The sequence below is a fragment of the Gymnoscopelus microlampas genome (assembly GCF_963454915.1).
Source record: "Gymnoscopelus microlampas genome assembly, chromosome: 18".
NCBI classification, from domain to species: Eukaryota; Metazoa; Chordata; class Actinopteri; order Myctophiformes; family Myctophidae; genus Gymnoscopelus; species Gymnoscopelus microlampas.
The window spans coordinates 14432998-14444626 of record NC_139955.1 but is presented as its reverse complement, the minus strand read 5'-3'; positions in this window follow the sequence as shown (position 1 = coordinate 14444626).

Genomic DNA, 11629 nt, shown 5'->3' with positions numbered 1-11629 from the left:
AACGCACCTCAAACAGAAGAAATCCAAAATAATCTGGACATCTTGTACAAATAACGGATAAGCTGATTAAAACTACATTATATAAACATACCCTTTTGCCTCTCTTATTCATTTAATACTGTAGATTTATCTTATTGTCAATATTTAGTATGTTTTAAGCTTTCATGTTTTAATATCCCGGCCTGGCGGGGATCTGTATTTTTAGTATTTAGCTCATCTGTTTTGCATGAAACTATCCTGAAACATGATACAGCATCAAACTAGTTGTGCTACTGCAAGAATCAAGGTTGTCTTTATTGTTACATCTTGTGTGCAGGTTCATAAGAATGTGTTTGGCTAGACAGACATTATAGCAACATAAATAACAGTCATTTAAAAAAAGTTATAAGGAAAAGAAAAATCCATGAATATATAAAACGTATACCAACATACAGTATAGATAGATAGATATCTTTATTAAAGTGTCCCTCCGCAACACACACATAGAAATACAAAGTACATGCCAGAATAAAAGAGTTGTGTACCACTCACAATGAGTTGTGAGACACTTAATAATAAAACATACATTATTGTTCCATAAAATCAACATACAAACACAAAACAATGTATACACCGGAACTCATAAAATAATCGTCTGTTAAAGATGAGGAGGCAGGCTTTGGTACATTCATCAATACAGTGTTTACTAATGCTAATATTACACACATTTATATAATCAAAATCATTAAAATGTGCAACATAATTTGATAGGTGAAGAAATGATTCTGCACAAATGTCAGCATAGAGGTCACAGACAGTGTAGAAGAACATGGGTTTCCGATTCAATAGAACCATCATTTCATATAGTACAATACAGTAAAGTAACTATCAGCTGGGGTGTTTGTGTATCTACCAGTTTCTATGGCTAAAAGAGCAACTCCACATCTGAATTTGGCAAAGGCGCTTCTAAGCTGCCTTGACATAATCCTTTGTATAGGGCTCTTAATAGGCAGTATGTGAGTAGCTTATTTCCTTCCGATCTATTTATTAACTGAAGCCATGACTCTTCATCTGCTTTTGACACTGCCCTGTCAAAACACTTCAGATCATTACTTGAATAAACACTATTTATACCAGCATGACGGGACATATCTAAAGAGCTAAAATCTTACTGTGTTTAGCATAATTACATTGAACCACACGTTTACAGAGTCGGTCGTCAGGCATACAACAGAGCCTCTGCCAGTTCTTAAATATACAGGACCACTGGTGTTGCCATGGAGTTTTCCAACCCATATCAACCTGTATAGCAGCATTTGGGGTGTATTTATCAACTCCTAAATAAAATCTACATGCCTGGTTAAAAAAGCATTTACACAAGAATAACTTGCCCCAAACGGCAGCAGTATAAGTAAGCATAGGCAGAACCAAGGATTCAAACAGTTTGGTGTAGTATTTGAAGGAAAAACCACCCATAGACTTACATTTGGCGATGATTGCACCCAGAGCTCTACTGGCATGCATTGGTAGATGCTTTACAGTTTTATTATTAAACTGAACCAAGACAGGGGCATTGAAGGATTTCTAAAATGCACCACTTTCGTTTCATCTACATTCATGTTCAGTTTCCAATTCTGACACCAGCTATGAACGAGATCAAGCATCTCCTGTAGCCCTTCTTCCGTTTCAGAGATCAAGACAATGTCATATGCAAATAAAAGTATGGATTTTTTGCCAAAGGCCTTGCCAGAGATAGATCATGTATATACATGGCGAAGAGAATAGGAGATCAAATGCAGCCTTGTTTCACACCAATGTCAACTGGAAACCAGTCTGTGAGACATCCATTAACACAAACACAGACATTTTCATGCAAAGCTGTAAGACAATTCAGTATTGCCATGAAGGCCCAAAATAGACAGCTTATTCCAAAGCATGTTTCTATCTATATGATTAAAAGCCTTTGAAAAGTCAAAAGAACAAACAATTTCTTGTTGTGCCTATAAAGTGGCAATGTGATATACGTAACAACATATACACAACAAGAGAAGATAAACACTTTATCTTACTCCTGGGTTATCAACATCTAATGCAAACATGAGCATGCAGAAGCTGTAAAGTGATTCCTTTAAGCTTCCATTAAGCTGCATTCCTTTCAATCTTAACATGCCCTTCAATATCAAATCAATCACCTTTAATCTGTTTTGACTATCCATTTTCTTTTGCCATTGTTCCTTTGGCAAACCTTAAAACACAGCTACACATGCTTTCAATCACAGTAATGTTTCAAGACTTTCTCATCAACATAGAATATCTGTTCACATTAATGTGGAGCGGCTGCAGCTGGGTGGGTAGAGAGGCCTTCTTGGAAACAGCAGGCCTTCGGTTTGTGCCCCGGTCTATGTGTTGAAGTGTCCCTGAGCAATAACAGCTACCCGTCGCCGAACGCAATATATAGCGCTCACTGTTCCTTATTTTGTTAGGGTGAGTAAATGCAGGTAAATTCATGTAAGTGATAATATACACAGTGACAAAAATACACAAAAGGAGTGGGGACCAAATAAAGATTTTTATAATTTAGGTCGTAGAATTTGATCTCCTCTTGTCCTCAAGTAACATTGTCCTCTACAAAGCCAACCATCTTTATAATAACCATCTAATGTATGATAAGCACTCACCCACCTTTACAACTTGTATAGGACTTTTGAAGAGAGAATAGACATTTCCTTACCTTATTTCATATCATCTTTTCATAGTTAGCAGGAAACCTGAGAAGGAAATGTGTATTTTGAAATAGCGTGTGTACATGAGTGGGGTAGAATATCAATGTGTCCAAGGATACCAAAATCATCAGCACAGCAGCTGCAACAGTCTACAGAGGAGGAGACAAGGAGCACCATAGTTCCCACACGCCAGCACATCTGCCACAACCACCAGGTTACTGGAAACCCTCTGGAGGCCTCAGGAAGAGTGGTTGAGATTAGTTGATCTTTATAATTGTGTAGAAAATAAACAGTTTATCCTGCATTATCCTGCATTTTCACATTTCAAACTTACCATGATATATGAATAATTATTCAAGTTGTCTTCAATTCAAAGATCTAATTCTCTGTGGTGCAATGTCACTAATCGCAAGTACTTTAGTTCTTGTAATTGAGTGGCCTTTTTATGCACTTTTTTCAGGTTGCTTTTGCTTTATTTTCATGAGAGAGGAGGCTGAGGATAAAGAGGGCCAGGGGGGGAAACATGCGATGCGAGAGTGCAGTCTAGCTAATACCAACTCTCGACTTCTGAATCGCTGCCCTCCACACCCTCCTGTCAAGCATCAGGGTCTCTCTGCTCTGCAGTGTTGTTAACTCTGCTGTCGAGCATCTATGTAGGTAGTGCGCTTTTTGCCTTTCCTGGCTGTGCCATGGGTTGGCTCCCACAGTGTCAATTTGCTTGCCACTAGTTCCGGTCGCCTGACTTGCCTTGCAGCCTCATCCTTCTCTCTCTGACCTTGTCTGTGACCTGTGGTAGGTCCCTATAGAGGACCACATTTCTGATGTGGTCCGCCCATGTGACACCTAGTGCCATTCATAGCATTCTTGTGTAGACTCCATCCAGAGGCTATTTCCTGTTGTGCTGTGAGGGTCCATGTCTCAGCCCCATACAGCATTCCAGGCAAGAACCCTCTGGACCTTAAGGTCCTGTTCCGTTGAAGCAGTCCAGGCCCAGAGATATTTGAAGTCCTCTATTACCTCGAGCGCTATGTCATCTGCGTAGTCGAGGTCAGTAATCGTGATGGAGTTTACTCGACTTCCTCTGGACCAGCATGAACCCCAGCCACTGATTGCGAGTCTCAGGGTGTGGTCCGCATCGCTATAATGAACAGGAGAGAGTCACCCTGCAGAACGTGCCGGAGATGTTACAAGCATATGGTTGGTGCAACACAATGCACATATTTGAGTACATTTTAAAATCAGTATTTCTACTTTAAACCTCAAGTTTTATTTAAGGATTTTACTCAACTAGAAGTACTATACACTGTACAGTATCTGTATACAGTATATATGTTTATATTTTATATTGAAATTATCATTTTTTTGTAGCATGAAACTATACTAATACATGATACAGCATCAAACAGGTTTTCTTTTGTTACATCTTGTTTACATGTACAGTACGCGAGAGTAAAACATATTTTTGCTTGGCTCCTTATTGTAACTACATAAGAATAGTAATTAAAAAAAAGACAGTAATATAATCAGAAGAAAAGACAAATCCTCATATACTGTATACGGCACAATGTATATGCATAATATAACAATGTATACCGTATACACAGCAGGAGAAGAGAAACTGTTTTGTCCATTATCCTAGCGCTTAAGGTGCTAGAAGGTGCTGTGTGGGTCATACTGGGTTATCAACATATAATCTAAACATAATGAGCATGCAGAAACTGTAAAGTGATTCCTTTAAGCTTAAACTGTGTTTTTTTTAAATAAATCCTGCCATGCCCTTCAATATTGAATCAAACATCATTAATCTGATAGTGTTTTGACTGTTCAGTTTCTTTTGCCATTGTTCTGCTGGAAAACCTACACATGGAATCACCGTAATGTTCCAAGACTTTCTAATCAATGTAGAGCATCTGTTCACCTTAATGGACCTAGTTTAGTTGGTAGAATTTGATCTCAGTCCTCAAGAAACACTGTCCTCTGTAAAGCCATATGTTTTCGGCCCTGTCTGTGTGTCTGTCTGTCTGTCTGTCTGTCTGTCTGTATGTCTGCGTGTCTGTCTGCCTGCCTGTCTGTGTGTCTGTCTGCCTGCCTGTCTGTGTGTCTGTGAACAGCTTATCTCTGGCATCGCTGGACAGATCAGTGTGAAACTTTGCACGCACATCACTCCCAGTACACCAAGGAAGATCCTCCACCCCAGATGTTTCAAATCATGGTGGCACTATATAAGGCCGCTTAACCTTTTAGCCTATAACTCTTGAACCGTGGGTCAAACAGTTAAAGAAATGAATTTTCTTGAATTGCCCGGGATTCCTTGGATCTGTCACAAGACAAAAAGTTCACAGAAAAACATTTACAATGTTTGCACAAGTGTTCTAAGAGCAGGTACATCTGTTGTGTGGTCAGAGTCCTTACTGCAGTTGGAAAGAAAGTATTCACCCAGGATGAATTGGTGGACAGAGACTTATAGCGCCTCCCAGTGGACATCAGCAGGAAGAGGTGAGCAGGGTGAGAGAGCTCTGGGATGATTGTCATTGTACTGTCCTGATGCTGATGGGGAAGGGCAAATAATCCTAATCAATGATAATGTGTGTGCTAACATACCAGCCTGTGAGGGGGAAATGCTCTCAATAATGACCATGTAAAACCATGTTTCACAGTGTTCGTGTGGGTCTACTCCCACAGCAAAAGACCTGCATGCTAGGATCATCCTCCTGCCAATGTCAATGCACTGGTCTTAATAGAGCTGGAGCTGGTTGGTAGATTACTACATTACGTTCCCACCACTGCTCCCATATCCATTTAGCACAGAACCTTTAAAAAATGTTGCTGTAGGCACTGCTGGTTATTTGCCTCATTGATAGGAGTGTAAGCACTTCTGCAAATCTTCGACCTGCAAGAGGAAAGTCTTTTTATGTGTTATGTGTTATTTTTTGTTGTCGGGGAAATGCTATTTTAGCTCAAGTTGGAGACATTGTTGTACAGTAGACCTATAGTACATATGCAAAAAGCTTACTGATGTAGATATTTTAATGAGCGTTTGCGTGGTTGTGCAGTAGCAGCATCTGGTGCTGTTGGAGACTTGCTCTTTTCACAGGAAATGGTGGGTGACGATGCAGAAAGCACATTCATTTACACTTCCACCTCCAAATGGCACAGGCAGCATGTTCATACTTCACATACAGTATAGTTTCAGCAGATACAGGCCAACACTTGAAACTGAGGGGCGGTTATGTGTATAACACTTAAATCCCTGTTATGTGTCATTATGTCTGCAGTCCAGCAATGTCAACATTCAGTTAAAACCATAGATTTCAAAACATGAGTTTATTTTTAGATTTTTGCGAAAACCAAACCGGAACTTCACAGCAATATTGTCCACCTGTGTAATTGAAATAGCCCTATTTCAGTTTCAACATTAGAGCTTTAGTATTATTAGTGAATTATGCAATACACTGATGTTGGAATAGAAAAAACTATCCTTGATTTCTTTTCGTGAATAATATCCACTTTGTAAACTCCACAGGGTGTTGAATCACATGAACATTCTCAAAATAAATCCAAGCAGGTCCCTGTTCTCCAACGTCTTGCTGCTGCGTGGAAGAGACACCTTCAGCATTCTGTTCAGTATATTTAAGAAACATCTCACAGTTTCTTCCAAAGATTGACACATTTTAATGCTGTGGCAAATGAAATTGAGGAAACTTAATTACCAGTTCTGTGGAGGTGAGACCAGACAGTTCGTTCCTTATCAGTTTCATTTACAGGGAAAGATGAATGTTCCTGTTGGCTTGCATTACAGTCATTAATGATATTCTCTCTCTTATGAAATAAATCAATCAGACGTAACTCCTTGCGGTTGGCAAATTTCTGAGTCTAACTTAATTACAACCGTAGATGGCAAGGAAATCAAAGGTCAAATAGAAAGTGTAAACTTGATATTGTAACTTGAATTTAAAAACATAACAATTATACACAATAGCAGCCTTTAGCAAATACATTGGTAAGCAGCTTGTGAAATTGTACCATATACATATTCTCACCTTAGGCCCATCACTTCACTGATCCTTAAACAATTGACTCCAGTAGACACATGAAAGTGTATGAGGTACAGCTGCTTTTCCTGCTTTATTATTGAGATCTGTTTTTTATCATATTCTTGTTTTCTTACTTTGAGTATTCGTATTATTATTGGTCTGGTATTGCATGCTCTAATTAACCATTTAAGTGCTATTTCAAAAATAGCAAAAATAGCTGATCTGCAAGCTCACAACCCGTCAAAATGAGTTGTGAGCTTGTAGATCGATATTTTTCTAATTATTTCAATAATTTAACACTTATTTTGACAAATTTTTACACTTTTTCAAGAATCTTTGCCTATATGGCATGCCCAAAATAAGGATGCCTCAAAGTGGTTAAGTAGGTGTCACATGGTGTTTTTAGACAAAGAAATCTAATTACGGCTTGTTTTGATGCTGGAATCATGTGGTTTGGATTTTCTCCACCATCATTTCCCTTGTAGTTGTTTGTTGTTTTCATTTAAATGTAGTGTCACACATACAGTATCGCTGTGTCATTTGTTCTAGCTATCTATAGAAATGTCTGTTCTTCCTGATAAATTCATGGTTTCCAACTTTCCATGCAATCTGTTGGCTACTGAATCGTATCAGTCCTATCTCCCACTGGAACAACATGGTAATATCTATCTGAATTTAAAAAAGCATACAAAAAGGTTTTATTTGAACTCTTTGCAATCCAGGTTTGATCTTGCATGCAGCTGTCTAAACATAACCAAATCACATGAAATGTAGTTTTCTCCTCTTTAGACTGTAAGAATGTCCATTCCATGTCAGAGAGGTTTAGAAATCTGAATCTGTGCCTAAAGGCAGGCAGCATGTGTTTACCCATTACCCTTTAATCAATAGATGATTAGTTCCAGCAAAATAATGAATTTGCTGGCAGTAAGCAATTAAGAATATTCTGCATAGGAATTACATTTAAAGTTGGAATAAAACTTGTTCTAATAAATGAAAAGTCATTTATCACTCCATGAAGAGCTAGTATAGCATGATTGCATGAATAAATATCCATATTTTCTGTTATGATTTTCAGTTTTGAAATTTGTTACTATAGATGAGTGGAACCGATAATAAATTAAGTATAATTTCTATGTATCTGATTATCTACTCCGAAGGGAGATACTGAAAGTCTGGCAAAGGAAAGAACACGATGCCATGACAACTGAATTTCCCCCTGCGCAAATCAATAAAGGTCTATCTATCTATCTATCTATCTATCTATCTATCTATCTACAATTCAAGACAGAAGGTACTATGAGTCGATTTTAGTGGCTGTGTAGTGCGTACTGTGTTAGTACTGTCTTCTGGATCACATTGTATGACAGTGGAACAGTCTGATATGGCCCAGCTGAATGGCAATACTAAGATTTCTGGTAAAGAACAAAGATGCAATTCATCAAGAGTATAGTGGTTTGAATAAGTCCACACAAAACTAACAATTGGGACAGAGGAGTGTGTTAATCAAATAAGCCCTCTATCCAAATGGAATGTCGCTGGTAGACATCACATGGCAAAAACAGAGACTGAAGTCAATGATGCTTGTTTACTTCAGCACATTAGGTCTCAGGAAATAAACATGAATGATCCACCTTGTCTCCACATTTGGAAGGTTTGGCTGGTTGTGTTACTTAACTTGATGGTGTTTAGCTCTGTGCTATACCCACAACACATGTACATATGGTTTTACTTATTTTAGTCCTTAATTCCTGAGTCATATAACCCTGACTGTATGTATGTACCATATATGTGTGTGTGTGTGTGTGTGTGTGTGTGTGTGTGTGTGTGTGTGTGTGTGTGTGTGTGTGCGTGCGTGCGTGCGTGCGTGCGTGCGTGCGTGCGTGCGTGCGTGTGTGCGTGCGTGTGTCAATCATACAATCATATTGAATCTTAATGGAAAATCCCAAACCAGGTTGTACCTAGATTTGGATGTCCACAGCATACAGTAGGGAGTAGGCCTATATAAAAGAGTCACTGTGAGTAACACAACATCAAAGATGACCTCCAGATTGTGAAATCTCTAACTCTCTTATTTATAGGAATCCTCTCAGATTAAATTGTTACTTTAGACGAAAGACTGTGTCACTCAGATAGACTCATCTGACTCAATTTAATTTTAAAAGACTGCATGTAACATAAACAACATACAGTCTGGCCCAACCATCATGAAATGAAGCATGCATTTAGTTTGTATACATCCCAAAGGAAATTGATTTGGAATTTCCCATTTCAAAACAAAAAGCACCCTCCCATAATGGTTCTCTGTGACTTTAGTACCCAGACCCTTTGACTACTTACTCAGTCTTGGCTTGTTTTTGCATCTCAGTGCCTGTTTTAATCACATAGGATACTTTTTTTTGCCATTAACTGTATAAGACAAATGAAGACAACCAACAGAACCAAGCACATCAGAGCCTCATCATAAGTATTTCACAATGTTATCCAATTCAACTGTTTGAATTGCTGCTGTGTGAGCTTTTAGATTTTTGCTCTTGGGTAGTTCAAGATTCATCATTTTTATTCCATATTTATGGTTAGACTGTGTATTCCTCTTTTATAATACTGTACATTATACTGTATATGTACATATATGTATACAAAGATACACATTTTTACAGGGTAATGAGGGTATAGATTGTAACTATATTTGTTCTACCCACGGTACTGACGGTAGATTGTCTATGTACTTTTTGGACAATTTCTGTTAATACACTGTTAATATAATGTTGTGCACTTTATCCACACTTATATCTACACCTGTTGAATGCTTTTTCACCACGCCTTTTCCCAGGCAGCCGCAGCCCAAGTTCATGAGGTCCAAGCAACATTTGGAAGTATATAGGCCTACTTAGTTTCTTTTCTATCCCCGTCCGTTCTACCAGCTCTTTTCTCCCCTAGGCTATTATCAGTATTTTTTGATACACCTCACTGTATTTATGTTCTGCTTCTGTACCTGACCTGTGTGTCATAACTGGTGTAATGACAACTGAATTTCACCTCTATCCATCTACTTGGCTGTGCTCTGTTGGGAGTTAAAAATCTATAAACACCAGTGGTGTAAATAAGTAACTAAGTACATTTACTCAAGTACTGTACTTAAGTACAATTCTGAGGTATTTTTTACTTTACTGGAGTATTTCCAGTTTTCAGTATTTTTACTTCTACTCCACTACATCTCGCAAATATTGTACTTTTACTCCACTACAATTATTTGAAAACTTAAAAGAGTAGTTCACCCAAAAAATGACTTATTTTCTATCAATTGCACACCCCATGAAGCCTTGAATCCATGGATTTATTTTTGTTTTTGTGGCATTCCTAAGCCAATAATTTGATTCCCGTCTCCTACCGGCTAATGTATCCGGTAGGAGACTCCTACCGGATACACACCCGGTCATCAAATTATTGGCTTAGGAATGCCACAAAAACAAAAATAAATCCATGAATTCAAGGCTTTATGGGGGTGTGCAGTTGATAGAAAATAAGTCATTTCTTGGGTGAACTCCTCCTTTAAGTACTAGTTACTTTGTCGATTTTGATTATACTCGTCCACTTCAGGCCTTTATACCATTCGACCATTTGAAAATAGCCGATCTACAAGATCACAGCAACGCATTGTGAGCTTGTAGATCTGCTATTTTCAAAGGATTTTTATACCTTTCAAACATTTGAAAACTTGTGAAATGGGACATTCTGCATAATGCGTACTTTCTACTTTTGGTACTTCAAGTACATTTTGATAGCAATAATTTTGTTCTTTTACTCAAGTACATTTTTAATTCCGGACTTTCACTTGTAACAGAGTATTTCTACATTGCAGTATTGATACTTTTACTTAAGTAAAACATTTGAGTACTTTTTCCACCATTGGTCATAACTGCTGTAATGACAAGCTGAATTTCCCTACAGGTCTATCCATCAATTTGGCTGTGTTCTGGTGGGGGTTAAAAATCTATAAACACTGCCTCATAGATACTAATTTAAGGTAGAAGTTCCCTATGTGTTGTTTGCAGATGGTCATTTGCATATGGACACACCCCTCTGTCGATTTAACGCCGCCCCCCGTGTGATTTGATTGGACAACGCTGTCACTGGAGCTGTCAGCACGGCTGGGAAGGTTTTCTCCTGGTCGAGTCACGCAACCCATAGCCTGGAGGGACAGTCCACTCTGTCATAGGCTGGTTGGTTGTCAGAGAGAAAGCAGTGGTGTAAAGTAACTAAGTACATATACTCAAGTATTGTACTTAAGTACAATTTTGAGTTTTTTTTTTTTTTACTTCACTGGAGTATTTTCAATTTTCAGGACTTTTACTGCTACTCCACTACATTTCAGAGTCAAATATTGCACTTTTTACTCCACTACAATTCTTTAAAAAATGTGATTGTTATTGCAAAACATACATTAACTACTTCAGGCAGCCCTACATTTCAGCCATTTTAAAATGGCCGAAATGTAGATCTACTATTTTCAAAAGATTTGTATACATTTGAAAACTTGTGAAATGGTACATTCTACATAATAAGAACTTAAAGATTTGTATACATTTGAAAACTTGTGAAATGGGACATTTTGCATAATGAGTGAGTACTTTCTGTTTCTACTTTTGGTACTTCAAGCACATTATACCAACACTTTTTTCACTCAAGTAAATATTGAATTCCGGACTTTTACTTGTAACAGAGTATTTCTACATTGCAGCATTGATACTTTTACCTAAGTAAAACATGTGAATACTTCCACCACTGAGAGAAAGTTGGATTGGACGACGTTGCATGCCCTGGCAACCAAACCAGCCAATCACAGCGTGGACCATCCTTCCGGACTATGGGACTCCTTACCTTTTATCATTTCCT